The following is a 17027-nucleotide window of genomic DNA, read 5'->3' as shown; positions in this document are numbered from 1 at the left end:
CGCTCTGACCTTCAATTTCCTATGATTTCATTGTAGAAAAAAGACACATACATCTGAAGAGATACATGGGGTGGGTGGGGAGCAGGGCTAATGTCGCCGTTGACTGAGTGCCCTGTTCCACACCCTTTAGTAAGCATCATCTCATCTATTTCACACAAGTATCACTAGCCCCATTTTAAAGGCTCAGATTGGTCAAGCAGCACCCGAACAAGAATGCTCTAATAATAACAATCTGTGTGGCCTGGGAGATTTGTTTTACCTCTTTGAGCCTCTGATCCTGGTGAAATCTAGAGCTCGCTAGGTCCCTGTCTTAGTTACTCTGCCAGATTCAATCCAGGTTGGTCTGTCCGCAGAGCCCAGATGTAACCCAGGCTCTGCTGGCCCTGCAAGAGTAGTGCAGGACTATTCGCAATAGCAAAGACACGGAACCAACTGGTGCCCATCAACGGTGGATTGAATAAAGAAAATATGGTACAGAAACACCAGGAAGTACTACACAGCCATAAAAAGGAACAAAATCATATCCTGTGCAGCAACATAGATGCAGCTGGAGGCCATTATCCTAAGCAAATTAATACAGGAACAGAAAACAAAATATCAAATGTTTTCACTTATAAAATAGAAGTCAAATATTGGGTACCCATGGACATAAAGATGGCAACAATAGAGACTAGGGATTACTAGTAGGGGGAGGATGGAAGGAGGGCGAGGGTTGCAAAACTACCTATTGGGTACTATGCTCACTAGGTGAGTGATGGGATCATTCATATCCCAAACTTCAGCATCACACAATATATCCAAGTAACAAACCTGCACATGTACCTCCTGAATCCAAAATTAGAGTTGAAATTTTTTTTAATCACATAAGTGAAAAACAAAACAAAAAAGAGTGATGCTGGAAATCGTGTCCACAGCCAGTTCTGCACTGGTTGGGAGGGACAGGGCTGTCACAGACAGTGAGGGAACCTGATGGGCAAACAGGGATCAGAGGAGGACTGCAGGGAAGGGGCTGCATTTTACAGGCCTAGGCAACAGCAAAGGCTCAGAGTGGAGGAACCGGCAGGGCAGATTCAGGGGTGAGCGAGGAAATGGAAGCGACTCTCAGACCTGTGGCTGTGCCTCTCCAAGCTCCTAGAACCTTCCTTTTCAGAATTTTCCATTTCCTAAGAGTTGAGGCTGCATTGCTCAACCATTGCGCTCTGTTTCTCATGGGTGTTCCAGGCCCGTTCCCAGAGATGATATCAGACCCAGGTCGTGGATTGCCACATGGATTCAAGTCAGTAAGGGTTGCCAGTCAGTAAGGGTGTGCAGGGTACCTTCTCCTTAGTTGCCTCTCCTGGCTGCACCCAGCTCCCCCTGGCCTTTTCCCCCTCCAAGGCCATTCCAAATGCTGACTTCTGGCCTTACTCCACCCTGCAAAGCAGCACGGCATCATGACTCTGTTCAAATCCAGACATTACTACTTAAGAATTCTGTGCCCTTGTGCATGCTATTAGCCTCAGTTTCCCAATCTGTAAAATGGGGGGAACCCTAATACCTATTACAAAGGTTTGCTGTGAGAATTAAATAAATGTAATACCTGTGTGGTTTCTAGGATTGCACCTAGGACAAGTCAATACTCCATAAACTCGTGCTGGCAATGACTAATCAGCATGTATGTAGGCTTCCTTGATTTCTTCCTCTGGGAATCACTGTGTCTCTGTATTAGCATAATGCCTATACCAGAAGGTGCCAAGGAAAGTTGTGCCAAGTAATTGACGTGACTTGAATTGGAAAGATGAAAGACAGCACTGCCCAGAGGTTAATGCATGGGCTTTAGTGTCCTGTGGCCTGTGTTTGCATTCCAGGCCTGCTACTTACTAAGGGTAACCTTGGTAATTACTTAATCTCAGTTTCCTTATCCATAAAATGGAGATTGACATAGTTCCCACCTATAAGGATTTCTATGCACATAAACACAATGATACCACGAAGAGTTCAGCCCAGCTCAGGGGCTGGAGCGTAGTGAGCTAGTATTGCTCTTGTTAGTACATGAAGTTGTTCTCTGAGAGTTCACCATCTCTTTAGAGAGCCAAGTCTCAGACACCAGCTATAGAGAACCAAATAAAGACAGGGGTTTGGCCGGGCGCGGTGGTGCATGCCTGTAATTCCAGCACTTTGGGAGGCTGAGGCAGGTGGACCACCTGAGGTCAAGATCAGTCTGGCCAACATGGTGAAACCCCATCTCTACTGAAAATACAAAAATTAGCCAGGCATGGTGGCAGGTGCCTGTAATCCCAGCTACTCAGGAGGCTGAGGCAGGAGAATCACTTGAACCTGGGAGGCAGAGGTTGCAGTGACCTGAGATTGTGCCACTGCACTCCAGCCTGGGCAACAGAGCGAGACTGTCACACACACACACACAAAAAATAGAAAAAGAAAAAGATAGGGGTTCACTCTTGGTACCTTCTTTCTCCCACCTCAAAATTTAGAAGTCCCCTTCCCTTAGTCCATCAAGTAGCTGTGCAGGAGGTAGCCTAGGTATGAAGAGGACGAAAGTCCTTGTTCTGCCTAATACCATCTGTGTGGTACTGGGCAGGTCACTGCACATCTTCAAACCACAGTTGCTAGTGAAACACAACGCCAATTAAGTTAGTCACATAATTGGTCTACCTAACCCTTCCTTTTCGTTTGCTGAGGGGAGAGAAAAAAAAAAAAACATAGGTAGAGATGTGCCTAAGCTTTGGTTCCTGCACCTTTATTGAACGTCACTGTGTCTCAGCACTGGGCTAGGTGCTGGAGATACAGTGCTGCATGGCATCTTTGGCAAGAGGCAGAGGCTTCAACAGAGAATTACTTAAAGAGTGCTAACTGGCTAACATGCATTGAGTGCTTACTCTGAGCAAGGCCCCATGCAAAGGGCTCTGCGAGGATGGTCTCTTTCCACTTTGCTGCACTGCTGCGTTATAAGTACGATTATTATCATAGCCATTTTACTGATGGAGGAATTTAAGCAGGTTATATAATAGAGTTACACTGTTAATCAACTGCTCTGAGGGAGGGAAGTGCAGATTGGGGAGCGTGGAAATGAGTGGGAGCAGAGGATTCATCAGGAGAGAAGACTTCCTGGAGGAGGTGATGTCTGCATCTTGAAGCATGAGGATGAGTCAGCAAAGGGGTGACAGAGGGAGTGTTTAAGAAGAGGGGACAGCAAGGGCAACAGCCAAGAGAAAAAGAGACCGTAGCCTATACAAGGGGGATGTGACACAAATGAAACAGATGATGGTGGGTCAGGTGACTAAGGACTTGATGGCTAGCTACTGAGGGTTGGACGTTTTACCTGGAAGGCAATGAGGGCCTCTTGAAAGGTTGTAAACAAAAGATCAGATTTACCATTCTGGAAGCTCTGTTGACCGCCCTCACAAACATCCAGGCTTCTTCAGGATCCCATCTCCAAATGGGAGTCTGCCCCAAGCTGTGAGCACCTCTCAGTCAGTGCCAGGCCCATTGCTTTCAATTCCATGCTGTGTACTGGCAGAGCTATTTCATCTCTCTGACCAAAATTTCTTCATCTGCAATGTAAAAATAACAGTCCTGGCTGGGAGTGGTGGCTCATGCCTGTAATTCCAGCACTTTGGGAGGCCAAGGTCGGTGAATCACTTGAACCCAGGAGTTTGAGACCAGTCTGGGCAACAGAGCGAAACCCCGTCTTCACAAAAAAATACAAAAATTAGCCGGGCTTGGTAGTGTGTGCCTGTAGTCTTAGTGACTCAGGAGGCTCAGGTGGGAGGATCACCTGAGCCGGTGGAGGTAGAGGCTGCAGTGAGCCATGATAGCACCACGGCACTCCAGCCTGGGTGACGGAGTGAGATCCTGTCTAAAAAAATAAATAAATAAATGTAATAAAATAAAGATAACCATTCTGCAGTAGGACTCTCTTGATAATCAACATGGGATAACGCATGCAAACGCCCAACCCCGCACCTCCTACATGGACGTGCTCAGCAGAGGTGGTTCCTTCCTTCCCTCCTCCTTTTCCTAAGCTGCATTTTCCTTGTTTTTATGCTGAAAATAAACACTTTATGTGCATGTTATATGACTGATCCATGACTGATTGATGGGACCTTTGGTATTTTCCACAAATCAGCAGTTTTGACTATTCACAAGCAACCCTGAAGGCCCCTGACACACAGCCATTTTGAATTTAGCTGAAGCTCAGATTAGAATTGCAGGAGCAATAAGGCCTGTGTGAGAGGCAAGATGTTTACCAGTTGAGTCTGACCACATTAGTGAGGTTAAGACTCAGCTGCTGTGACGAAGAGGTCCTAAAATGCAATAGCTTAAACAATATTGAGGTTTCGCTGATAAAACATTCCCAAGATGAGCTGTCCAAGTCAGCAGTAAGGCTCTGCTCCACCTCCAACTTAGAACTACCTTAGACTGTTATGTGACCCAGTAACACCTGTCTTTAACCATGACACATTTCGGGTCTATTTGTTACAGTAGTTAGCCTACCCCAACGAATACACTCCATTTTATAAATGTAGACATGGACACACAGAGGTCCCTAGGAGGAATAAGCTTAGCCGTTATTACCATGAAGTTGGCCATGAAGCTCAATGGCAAGGACATACTGGTCACATTAGTGTTCATCATGGACATCAAGGCCAACAAGCACCAGATCAAAGAGGCTACGAAGGAGCCCTACGACCTTGACTGGCCAAAGCCCATACTCTGATCAGGCCTAATGGCATAAAGAAGGCATGCATTTGCTCCCCGGCTACAAAGCTTTGGACATTGCCAACAAATTGGGATTATCTCAACTAAGTCCAGTTGCCTAAACATTTTTAGCATCTTTTTAAAAAGTAGCTTTCCATTTTGTATTCTCACCAACAGTGTGTGAAAGTTCCATTTGCACCAAATCCTCATCATCAGTTAGCACTGTCAGTCTTTTTATTTTATTTTATTAATTGAGACAGGGTCTTGCTCTGTCACCCAGGCTGGAGTGCAGTGGCATGATCATGGCTCACTGCAACCTTGAACTCCTGGGCTCAAGCTGGGGCTACAGGCATGTGGCACTGCGCTTGGCTCATTTTTTTTTAATGTTTTGTAAAGACGAGGGTCTTTCTCTGTTGCCGAGGCTGGTCTCAAATTCCTGACCTCAAGCAATCCTCCCACCTCAGCCTCCAAAAGCACTGTAATTACAATCATGAACCACCATGCCTGGCCCAGTCTCTTTCATTTTAGACATTTTAGTAGGTATGTATTGGTATTTCATTGTGGTTTTAATTTACATTTCTGTAATGACTAATGATGTTGGGCCTCTTTCCACATACTCATTGGCCCTTCATATATATTCTTTGGTAAAGTATTTATTAAAAATCTTTTGACCATTTTTAATTGGATTGTTTGTCTGGCAAATATTTTCTCCCAGTCTGTAGCTTATCAACTCATTTTCTTAATAGCGTTTTTCAAAGAGTATAAGTTTTCATTTCAACGAAGTAGAGTGCACTATTTTTTTATTTTGTGGTCTGTGCTATCACTTGTTTTTTATGATTTAAAATAGTTTTATATCTCATCCAGAAAATTATTTGCAAGATGAAACTGAATGATCTTAGAAGGTTAAATTTAACATCAGAATTTATTTTGGGGGCAAGGGGCTAGGTTTTCATTAGGTGTGTTGTGGCTTTTAAAAAATCTTTGTTTATGACAGTGGTTACCATATGAGACAGAAAAAATTAGGGTGATTTGAAAGAGCAGTTCAGAAGTTTTGTGAACACAAGACTCAGCAGAAGAGTGACTCGGGAGAAGACCAGGAGGTATGCTTGTAAATTGAGAGAACTAAGATTTGAGGACAAATTCCTTTTGAATGTCAAGTGTCCAGTATGGTGTCTTTCTTAAGCAAAGCTACAGTGCTAACAGAGGAAAAAGTGTCACCAAGTTAGCAGGAGAATGTGGCAGACAAGACCCATGGTCCTGGCACCGGCCACATCTTAAATCCGCGGGTGGTCCTCCAACCCCACCCCCCAACCTGTGCTTGACCAAGAGAAAACTATTTCTGCTGCTTCACCAGGCTCCTGGAAGGGCCAATTTATTCCCTCCCACGTTGAGCAGACTTTAATAACTAAAGCATATGGCTTCCTGCAAACAGGCCCAGCCAGGAATTAACTCCTTCCTTCCTTCCCCTGCAGTTATAACCAATTAGATCTTTCCGGACTAATGCATGCCCCAGCTCACCAGGAAGGAACAACAGTCAATGGCAGATTTTCCATGGCTTTCTCAGTGTCCTGCTGGCCCTGGATCTCCCTGGAGTCAGCCCAAGGTATTTCAGGGTTGACATTGCATGACATTATATGGCTGCTTACAACCAAGCCTGCAACTGCTGACCCAGTCTAATTTGAGACAGCGTTCATGCTGGCTGCTGTTATGGGCCCATGCTGCAGGTATTCCCATCAGGGCCCTGTCCCAAAAGATGGCATAAAAGGTCACCAGGTTTGGACTAATTGAATTTAAAACGCTATTTGTTTGAATCTGGATTTTTAAAGAGAAAGATACACAGTATAATGAAAAAGAAAGTGATTGGGCCGGGCACAGTGGCTCATGCCTGTAATCCCAGCACTTTGGAGGGCCAAGGCAGGTGGATCACTTAAGGTTAGGAGTTCAAGAACAGCCTGGCCAACATGATGAAACCCCATTTCTACTAAAAATACAAAAATTAGCCAGGTGTGGTGGTGCACTCCTAAAATCCCAGCTACTCGGGAGACTGAGGCAGGAGAATCGCTTGAACCCAGGAATTTGAGATCAGCCTGAGCAACATAGGGAAACTCCATCTCTACAAAAAATAAAAAATTAGCCAGGTGTGTTGATGTGTGCTTGGGGTCCCAGCTACTCAGGAGGCTGAAGTAGGAGAATCGCTTGAGCCCGGGAAGTCAAGGCTGCAGTGAGCCATGATCGTGCCACTGCACTCCAGCCTGGGTGACAGAGCCCAGCATTGAAGATGAGGTGACAGCTAAAGAAGATGAAAAGAAATGGCTGGAGGAAGAGAAGGGAGGGGAGGTGACTTGGGGGCCCCAAGGAGTCTCAGGGAAAATATGGAAGCCATGAGGAGCATCAGGAAGAGAAGACCTAGCCATGCTGGGGTGCTTGGCCTTTGGTAGGTCAGTTATTGCTGAGAAGTGGTGGAGAACAAAGCCACGTTGATGCAGGTAGATGAATGCATTACAAATGAAGGAAAAAAAAGGAAGTACAATAAAAAGCCAAAGCCAGTGGAGTCAAGTGATAGCATCAAGACAGGGAACATCTTGGTATATTAAACAGTCACAGGAAGGAGTGGGAGAAAATAAGGCCAGAGAGGAACAGAAAGAAGTCAGAAGCCAGGAGCTGCACTGGGTCAGTGGATGGAAGCCAGCGCCCAGGCCACAGTGGTGTTTGGTGAAACCCTTCACAGGGGGCCACCAACACGGAATGAGCTCGGAGAACTTTGACTCATGAATGATAGACAGCAAGGGCAGAGAAGTGAACAGCCCTACTGACACTGCGACACAGTGCTAGGAGGTGGCCAAGGGAGACCGGTGTGATAAATGGGATTTCACCCAAAGTTCCAGGGTCTAGAAATGTGCTAAGGGCAGGGCGGGGTACAGGGGAGTTGGGGAATCACTGCATTTGGCCATGGGAGGCTCAGAAGGAGGTGAGGATGAAGTCCAAGTAGGAGCTTGGACGTGATCTCAATTCTTCCCTAAAATGTGGGAGTCCTCATCAGCCATTGAGGGCAGCGGTAAGGAAGAGCAGAGAATTCAAGATCTGAAGAGAAATTCTAGTCTTTTGAAATTCCATGGTCACAGTAGTTTTGCCTAATATTTGTCTTAATCCTTTGCAAAGTGCTTTCACTGACAGTTGTGTTCATTTGGGAAGAATTAGTCCCCTTCTACAGAATTGGGGGAAACTGAGGTTTAGAAAAGTTCAGTGGCTTATTCAAGATCATACAGCTGGAAATGGCACAGCTGGGACTGATATTCGTATTTCTGTGATTCAAGGTCCAACCCTGTCTCCCCGACCCAGGGAGCTGTTAAAATCAACCCGACTATCCATTTCTTAGGCACCCCTGTGTGCTAGACACCATGCTAAGGCATTGCCAGTGAATTTCACACTAGCAGACATGTTTGTTGTTTGCCCAACACCTGCTACGCTCTCCTGATTTTACTTACTCAAAACAGCCCAGAACTGGAAATCATTCACATGTCCATCAGCATGTGAATGGAGAAGCAAATTGTGATGTCTCCATACAGTGGAATATTACTCAGAAATAAAATGGAACCATTTGCTGGTATACACAAACACATGGATGCATCTCAGAAGATGCGAATATACACAAAAACGTGAGTGCATCTCAAAAGATGCTAATATACACAAAAACATGGGTGCATCTCAAAAATATCACTTGGCATAATGCATCCATGTCTTTGGATGCATCTCCAAAGATCACATACGTAGGCTTCCATTTCTATGAAACTGTAGAAGCAGGTAAATCTAATATGTAGTAGCCGAAAACAGATTAGTGGCACCTGAGATCAGGGTAGGGTGGTGAATTGACTGAGAAAGGATACAAGGGAAATTTGAAGTGATAGAAATGTATCCTATGGCATTATGGTGGTGGTTACATGGGTACACACATCAGACTGTACATGTGAAATTGATGCATTTTATTTTTGAAAATTATACTTCATTAAAGAAGACGATGCAAGGGCCGGGTGCAGTGGCTCACGCCTGTAATCCCAACACTTTGGGAGGCCGAGGATGGTGGATCATGAGGTCAGGAGATGGAGATCATCCTGGCCAACATGGTGAAACCCCGTCTCTACTAAAAAATACAAAAAATTAGCTGGGCGTGGTGGCACATGCCTGTAGTCCCAGCTACTCGGAAGGCTGAGGCAGGGGAATCACTTGAACCCAGGAGGCGGAGGTTGCAGTGAGCCGAGATCGCGCCACTGCAATCCAGCCTGGGCGACAGAGCAAGACTCCGTCTCAAATAAATAAATAAATAAGACAATGCATAAAATAATTTTAGCATTTGAGATGAATCACAGAGATGAATATAATACAAATATATATAAATAAAGAAATGGAGGAAAGAAAGGCTGAACTTAACATGAAGCCAGAGACAAAGTGAATTCACAAAGCCTACATCGATTGCTTAATTGAGGGAAACTACAAATTGGGCTCTGAGATTCCCAGAGGCCAAAGCAAAAAAAAGGAAAAGAAATATTCACAATCTTTCATACGTATGAAAAAGAAAATAACAGTGTTCATAAAATTGGATCATAGAGATATGGCTTGTAAGTATTATGAGAACACACAGAAGGAAGTGACTAACTCTGTTTAGGAAAGTGAGGAAATGCTACAGAGATAAGGGTTTAAAAAAAAAAAAAAAGGCCAAACAAACAAAAAAACAGTGAATGCTGACTTCAGGGAGGTTGAATGTGAAAGGGGTGGGATTGAGCCACTGAATGGGAAACAATCAGCTGAGCTCATGTCCTAGATGTCCTTCAGCTCTAAAGAGGTGAGATCAGAGGCCATGGTCTCAGAAGCAGGAAGGAGGCTGGGGCCCAAGGAGGGAACTGTCGTCCCACAGCCAGGAGAGGCATTTAACATATTTACTCACCAGTTTGCCATGGATCTATCCAAATCAGCATCAGACCCCAGCTGGACCATGTCTGGAAGGCCCTTGTCATGTGGGTATTATATCTTTCACTGTTGGATCATGGGGAGGTGAAGGTCCCAGTGGGTAGGAGCCGTTGGGGAGGTGAAGGGAGTTACTAACCCATAAAGAGCATGTTAGTATTTCAGTAACAATCCAGGCAGATCGAGCCCAGCTATCAGCTGTGGGTCGCCCCTGCCCATACCTATGACCTCTCCGCCCAGCTGCCTTCCACAGTCCAAGTCATGCCTGATTATCACCAGCTAATGAGAATTCCTGGCCTTGGTCTACTACCCACACTCAGGAATTCGCTATTCATGAGAAATGTCAGCTTTACGAAAGTGGGCCCTGTGTGTCAGCTCTTTTTCCCACATTCAGGGTTTACAGCTGACAGTAGTTTGTTTCACATGATTTGCTGATGGGGGAAGAGGCCGTAATCCAGGAAACTGCTCTGGCAAATCACCCCTGGGCCAACAGAGTATTCTGGAACATTCTTTTTATGTTTCCCCTTAGAAATCATTTGGAAAGGGAAGTGTTGAGATTTAAACAAGGCTAGAGAGGAAGATTTCATGCCTGAGGGAATAATGGAGCCAAACGCTGAAGCTGCCACACCTCAGCTTCAGCGATTCTCCTGCCTCAGTCTCCCAAGTAGCTGGGATTACAGGCACCTGCCACCACGCTCCACTAATTTTTGTATTTTTAGTAGAGATGGGGTTTCACCATGTTGGCCAGGTTGGTCTTGAACTCCTGACCTCAGGTGATCTGCCCACCTTGGCCTCCCAAAGTGCTGGGATTACAGGCATGAGCCACCGCACCTGGCCTTACATGACTTTCTTCTTTTCCTCCTAATCAGACCTCTGGACCAACAGTTGACAAATTTCATAAATGATGACAAAGGCAGCCTATGGAACGATGATATTCTAGGGTACCAGCCTGGGAAGAAATATCTTAGAATGCAAACTTCCTCAAACACAGGGACCCTGGATTTTAGGTGTTTGACTTGGTGATCTCTGAATGGGGCTGAGCACAGGAAATAATAAAGAGCTACAAATACTCAGAGAGAACAGGAAGGGCTGAGCTCCCGTTGGCCACTTGACATAGTGCCAGCTTTCTTCAGGGTCCTACTCCACCCCTGCCAAGTTTCCAGTGAACCACAACATCATAGAATCAATTACATTCTCGTGACTGTTAATATGGCACCGTGAGGTTCACACAGGCTCTCAACCAAGCCTTTCACCACCCCAGCAAGGAAAATTCAGAAGGCTTTACTGAGACTGGGAAACTGAGGCCCAGAAAGAGGCCCCAAGACACACAGTTAGTCAAGGGGAAAACAGGCTAGCAGTCAACAGTTTGGTCTTGCAGTCAGAAGAATCTGCATTGAAATCCTTACTGGCTCCCCTCAGTTTGTTACCTTACTGTCTGAGTTTGTTTCCTCCTCTGCAATACGGTACATGCTTCCGGAATAAGGCTCCAGGGCCACCCTGCCAGGGATCCTAGGTCAACCACTTAGCAGCTGAGTGATCATGGGCTGGTTACTTAACCACTCTGTGCCCTGGTTTACTCATCTATAAAATGAGGATAATATTTGTACCCACCACACGCACAACATGCGTTACTCTCACAGACATATGTTAAAAACAAAGAAGTCGGACCCAAAAAGGCACATCCTGCATGATTCATTTATCTGATGTTCGAAAACAAGCCAACTGTTTAGTGGGAATGGGGCTTCCTTTTGGGGTGATGAAAATGTTTTGGAGACACAGAGAGGTGATGGTTGCCCAATATCGTGAATGTGTTCAATGTCACTGGATTATTTTCTTTAAAATGGCTAATTTTGTAAATAATGTGAATTTCACCTTAATTTTTAAAAATAATTAAGTTATTAATTTTGAAAGTGAGCCAAACTCATTGACAATGCTGGAAATCAAAATAGTGGTTACCTTCTTGAGGAGAGGGTGGTGGTAATGACCGAGAACGGCCATGAGGAAGGCTTGGAGAAAACTTCTATAGCTTAACCCAGGTGGTGGGGGCATGGGGACACATAGGTAAAAACTGATTAAGCTCTGTGCTTAAGATTTTTGCACTTACAGGGCTATTGTGAAATTAAGTGAGGTAATCCATGTCTAGCTCTTTAAACAACCCTGACACATAACAAATGCTCAATAATTAGTAACTCTGGCTGGGCACGGTGGCTCACACCTGTAATCCCAGCACTTTGGGAGGCTGAGGTGGGTGGATCACCTGAGGTCAGGAGTTCAAGACCAGCCTGGCCAACATGTCGAAACCCATTTCTACTAAAAATACAAAAATTAGCCGGGCGTGGTGGCACATGCCCATGGTTCCAGCTACTCGGGAGGCTGAGGCAGGAGAATCACTTGAACCTGGGGGGCAGAGGTTGCAGTGAGCCAAGAACGCACCACTGCACTCCAACCTGGGTGACAGAGCAAGACTCTGTCTCAAAAAAATAATAATAATAAAGAAAGAAAATTAGTAACTCTTATTAGTGCCATCATTATCGTATGCAGTCTGGAAGGTTGGATGAGATGATACACATAAGGCACTTAGGCAGGAGTTTTGTATATGCCCCAATAGAGGCAATTTTCACTAATATTAAATCAAACCCAAACCTCTGGCTCAAGATTCAGAGTGCTTTGCAAAGTGCTGTCCTGCCCACTCCTAGGGATTGGTTTGACATGTGCTATGTGGAAGAGAGCCAAGGATTTAAGGATTAGGGCTTGGTACACCGCAGCACAGCCTCCGGATAAGCTGGCTTCCCTCCCTCAGGCGAGTCTGGGTACAAAGTAAACCAGTTGCCATCACAAAGGCAGACTTTGGAAGAGAACAGTCACCTCACATTCACCCAAAGGTCGATGGTATCTGAGAAAGAATGGGCCAAGTTAAATCTAGCTTTTATTGTCCCCTGACTGGTGGGGGACTACCCTGCTCATTAATCTGCTCATTTGATTGGCATCCTTTCCTGCCCAATTCCCTTTGACTGGCATGCTTCATGCAGACCCAGAAGGGTAATCTTCCCTTCATTGGGCCACACAATCCCAGGTACATATCCGCCTCTCCAACACCTATGATGTGGGGCCGTGCTCATACATCGGGTATCTCTCCTTCCAAATCCCAGATAAGAGCCCTGTTTCAGTCAACTTTTCAGCTCAAGGGTGGCTCCTGGAACACAGCAGGGACTAAATGTGTAAAGGAGAAAGGGACAGAGGGAGAGGCTCCCTAGTTGGGTAGATCCTTTCTTTTTTCTTTTTCTTTTTTTTTTTTTTTTTTGAGACGGAGACTTGCTCTATCGCCCAGGCTGGAGTGCAGTGGCGCGATCTCTGCTCACTGCAAGCTCCGCCTCCTGGGTTCATGCCATTCTCCTGACTCAGCCTCCTGAGTAGCTGGGACTACAGGTGCCCGCCACCACGCCTGGCTAATTTTTTTGTATTTTTAGTAGAGATGGGATTTCACTATGTTAGCCAGGATGGTCTCGATCTCCTGACCTCGTGATCCGCCCGCCTCGGCCTCCCAAAGTGCTGGGATTACAGGCGTGAGCCACCGCTCCCGGCCGGGTAGATCCTTGAGAACAGAATCAGTTCCCTCCCTTCTGATTCTAAAAAGATTTGTTTGGAAAGAAAGCACAGAAACAGATAGGGGTTAATCCGGAGCGGGCTGAATATGCAACTGCTTCCTGGTTCCTTCTGAGTCAGTTCAATTCCCTTTAGAAAGAGCTACCAATATCCAGAAATGGCAGTATTGTTGCTTTGTGGGGGGAAAGTGAAGTCGAGGGTGGAAAGCATTTGGGAGGTGGGGTAAGTGGGGGATTTGTGTAATTTTGTTTCATTTTGTTTTCTGTTTGGGGATTAAGTCCGCCTATCCCTTATCAGCATGGCAATTTCGCAAGCATATAACGTCAACCACAACACATTTTCATCTAAACTAATAAGCTGCATTTAGATCTGAAAAATAGGTGCAGCTCTTGACCTCTGGGGACATCCCCCCCGAAAACCTATGCCCTCCAGTCTAATCGTGAGAAAGACATCAGACAAATCCCAGTTGAGAGACACTGTACAGAATATTTCAGCAAAGCATTCCTCCAAATTGTCAAGGTCATTAAAGACAAGAAAGTCTGAGAAACTGTCACAGCCCAGGGGACCCTAAGGGGCACGGTGACTAAATGTAATGTGGGATTCTAGATGGAATCCTGGAACAGAAAGAGGACCTCAGATAAAAACTAAGAAAATCTAAATAAACTATGCACTTTACTTAATAATAACGCATCAGTAATGGTTCATCAATTGTGACAAATGTGCCATCCTAACGTAAGATGTTAATAATGGGAGAAACTAGAGTATATGGGAACCCTCTGTGCTGTCTTTGAAATTTTTGTAAATTAAAATCTGTTCGAAAAAAATCAGATTTTTGTGTTTTTTTTTTTTCTAAATGAAGTACTGCAGAGCATTCAATGTTAGTAACAGGCTGGGTGCAGTGGCTCGGGCCTGTAATCCCAGCACTTTGGGAGGCTGAGGCAGGAGGAGCTCTTGAGACCAGCCGGGGCAAGATAGTGAGACCCCATCTCAAACAAAAAAAAAAGAAAAAGAAAAAATTCATTAGCAGGGCATGGTGGCATATGCCTGTAGTCCCAGCTACTAGGGAGGCTGAGACGGGAGGATCCCTAGGGCCCAGGTCGTTGAGGCTGCAGTGAGCTGTGATCATGCCACTGCACTCCAGCCTAGGCAACAGAGCCAGACCCTGTCTCAAAAAACAAACGAAATATTGAAAAACCCTTCCCCCTTGCCCCCTCAAAAATGTACCCAGTCATCAAGAGTTTAACACATCAAAGATTTCACCTCTCTTGTGTTTCTTCCCCCACAAAGTGTCAGACCCCATTTGAAGTCCCAAACTATTGGAGTTCAGATGGGAAAATGATCTATGCCTGAGCTGCCCTACATTTCAGCATTTCAAGAATAAAAACAGACCAGGCACCGTGGCTCACACCTGTAATCCCAGCAATTTGGGAGGCCTAGGCGGGCGGATCACCTGAAGTCAGGGGTTTGAGACAAGCCTGGCCAACATGGCAAAACCCTGTCTCCACTAAAAAATACAAAAATTACCCAGGTGTGGTGGCATGCTCCTATAATCCCAGCTACTCAGAAGGCTGAGACAGGAGAATCACTTGAATCCAGGAGGTGGAGGTTGTAATGGGCCAAGATGACACCACTGCACTCCAGCCTAAGCAACAGAGCAAGACTCTGTCTCAAACAAAAGAAACAAACAAAAAAAGAATAGAAACACCGGGTGGCAGGCACCTGCAGTCCCAGCTACTCAAGAGGCTCTGTCAAGAGGATCACTTGAGTCCAGGAGTTTGAGTCCAGCCTGGGCAGCACAGAGAGACTCATCTCTAAAAAGGAAATAAAAAATAAACAGAAATGTTTAAAAATAAATAAAAATGACTCCAATATTTTCAGCTACAAACAACATGTCTATTCCAGATGTCCAAACTTCACAATCTATTTGTTTTAAAATATATATATATATCGTAATTTTATTGCATGCCAAGCACTGTGCTAGGCACTAGAGAAACACTGACAAGAAAGACAAACACAGCCCCTTCCCTCCTGGGGCTTAGTGTTCCTTTCTAGGATGCATGATACACAGCTGAACCAGTAAAGGGCTATGGGGGTAACAGTGACCAGGAGAACCTCTGCTCAGAGTCCTTGCCAGGAACAGCGACCGGTGGTCGGGAGCCCTCCGAATCCTCTGTCTGCGTCTCTCTTCAGACCAGATTGCTGATGAACTGCGGTTGGATACAGCCTATGGCATTCGGGTCAGAAGTATTCCAGCCCAAGTATTTAGGGGCTTGAAATTTGTCTTAAAGGCAAGGAAAGACTTTTTACAGTGGCCACATGACTTTGGCAAGTCACTAATAACTCTTAGCCCATCGCTCCCTGAGCATCCAGGGAGTACAGCCACTGTGCTACGGTGGAAGAGATGGCAATTACAGCGGGAAAAGAGGCTGGAGAAGCTTGAGGTCTAGTGCCAGACACAAACCAGAAAACAGACTGTGGAAATACAGTGTGGTGAGTGTGGTGGCCTGCAAGGCACCCCAGGACTAGAACCCACAAACAGAGGCTTTTTCAAGAGATCAACTTTATTGGGCTGGGCGCAGTGGCTCACACCTGTAATCCCAGCACTTTGGGAGGCCGAGGTGGGCGCATCACCTGAAGTCAAGAGTTCAAGACCACCCTGGCCAACATGAAGAAACCCCCGTCCCTACCAAAAATACAAAAAATTAGCCAGGCATCATGGCAGGCTCTTGTAATCGCTGCTACTCAGGAGGCTGAGGCAGGAGAATCGCTTGAACCCAGGAGATGGAGGTTGCAGTGAGCCGAGAACGCGCCACTGCACCCCAACCTGGGCAACAGAGAAAGACTCCATCACACACACACACACACACACACACACACACACACACACATATAAAACAGCTTTATTGAAGTGTCATTTACATAAATAGAATGCCTCTGTTTTAAGTGTACATTTTAAATTTTATGAGTTTGACAAATGTGTACACCTGTTCACCACCACCACAATCACGTATAGAATATTTCCATCACCCCCAAAATGTCCTTTGTGCATCTTTGCACTCAATTCCTGCCACCCACCCCCCAACCCCTGGAAACCACTGATCTGTTCTCTTTCATTATGGTTTTGCCTTTCCTAGAACTTTCTGGAATCATACAGTAGATACTCTTTTTTTTTCTAGTTTCTTTCATTTAGTCCAATGCTCTTGAGACTCATCCATGCTGTTGCATGTATCAGTGTGTTCCTTTTCATTGCTGAGTAATATTCCATTGTATGGATGTACCACAGTTGGTTTATACAATCACCAGTTGATGGACATTTGGGTGGTTTCCAGTTGAGGCTGGAGAAATAGACAGCAACAGCAAGGGTACTGTGCTAAGGGAAGATGACGGGAAGACACAGGAAGATTTGCAGCAAGAGGATCCCTTGTAGTTTGTGCATTGCAGTCTGACAGTGACCTACTGAGGACTGACACTTGTTTGTAATGGCCACCAGATACCCAGGTACAGAGTTTAATAGGAAGTAGAAGAAGATCCATGCTGAATATGTGGAAACTGATATGTAATGGTTGAAGCCATGGTGTTGGTGAGATCACCCAAGCAAAGCACACAGAGGGTGGAGTTATCTGAGTGCTCACCTTTCTCCCCCATGAGCCTGGGAGAACCAGCTAAGTGCAGTGGTTAAGAGTATGTACTCCAGAGCCAGACTTCTGGGCTTCAAATGCCAGTTGTGTGATGTGGGAGCTGGCATTTGGTCTCAATTTCCTCATCTG

General features: G+C 45.5%; 1 long non-coding RNA gene across 1 annotated transcript in view; it reads right to left on the bottom strand.

Annotated features, from left to right (window-relative positions):
* The window catches only part of LOC134810796 (uncharacterized), a 77122-nt gene extending 67076 nt beyond the window's left edge, over positions 1 to 10046 (bottom strand). Inside the window, exons 1-2 of the long non-coding RNA XR_010159385.1 lie at positions 9638 to 10046; positions 3373 to 3551 (exon numbers count right to left, since the gene is read on the bottom strand). This is a non-coding gene — a long non-coding RNA (uncharacterized LOC134810796). The remainder of the gene's footprint in view (positions 1 to 3372; positions 3552 to 9637) is intronic.
* Positions 10047 to 17027: the final 6981 nt, after the last annotated feature.

This window comes from Pan troglodytes, chromosome 7 (genome assembly GCF_028858775.2).
Source record: "Pan troglodytes isolate AG18354 chromosome 7, NHGRI_mPanTro3-v2.0_pri, whole genome shotgun sequence".
NCBI classification, from domain to species: domain Eukaryota; kingdom Metazoa; phylum Chordata; class Mammalia; order Primates; family Hominidae; genus Pan; species Pan troglodytes.
Note: the sequence above shows the minus strand (reverse complement) of the source record. Positions and strands in the feature narration are given on the sequence as shown.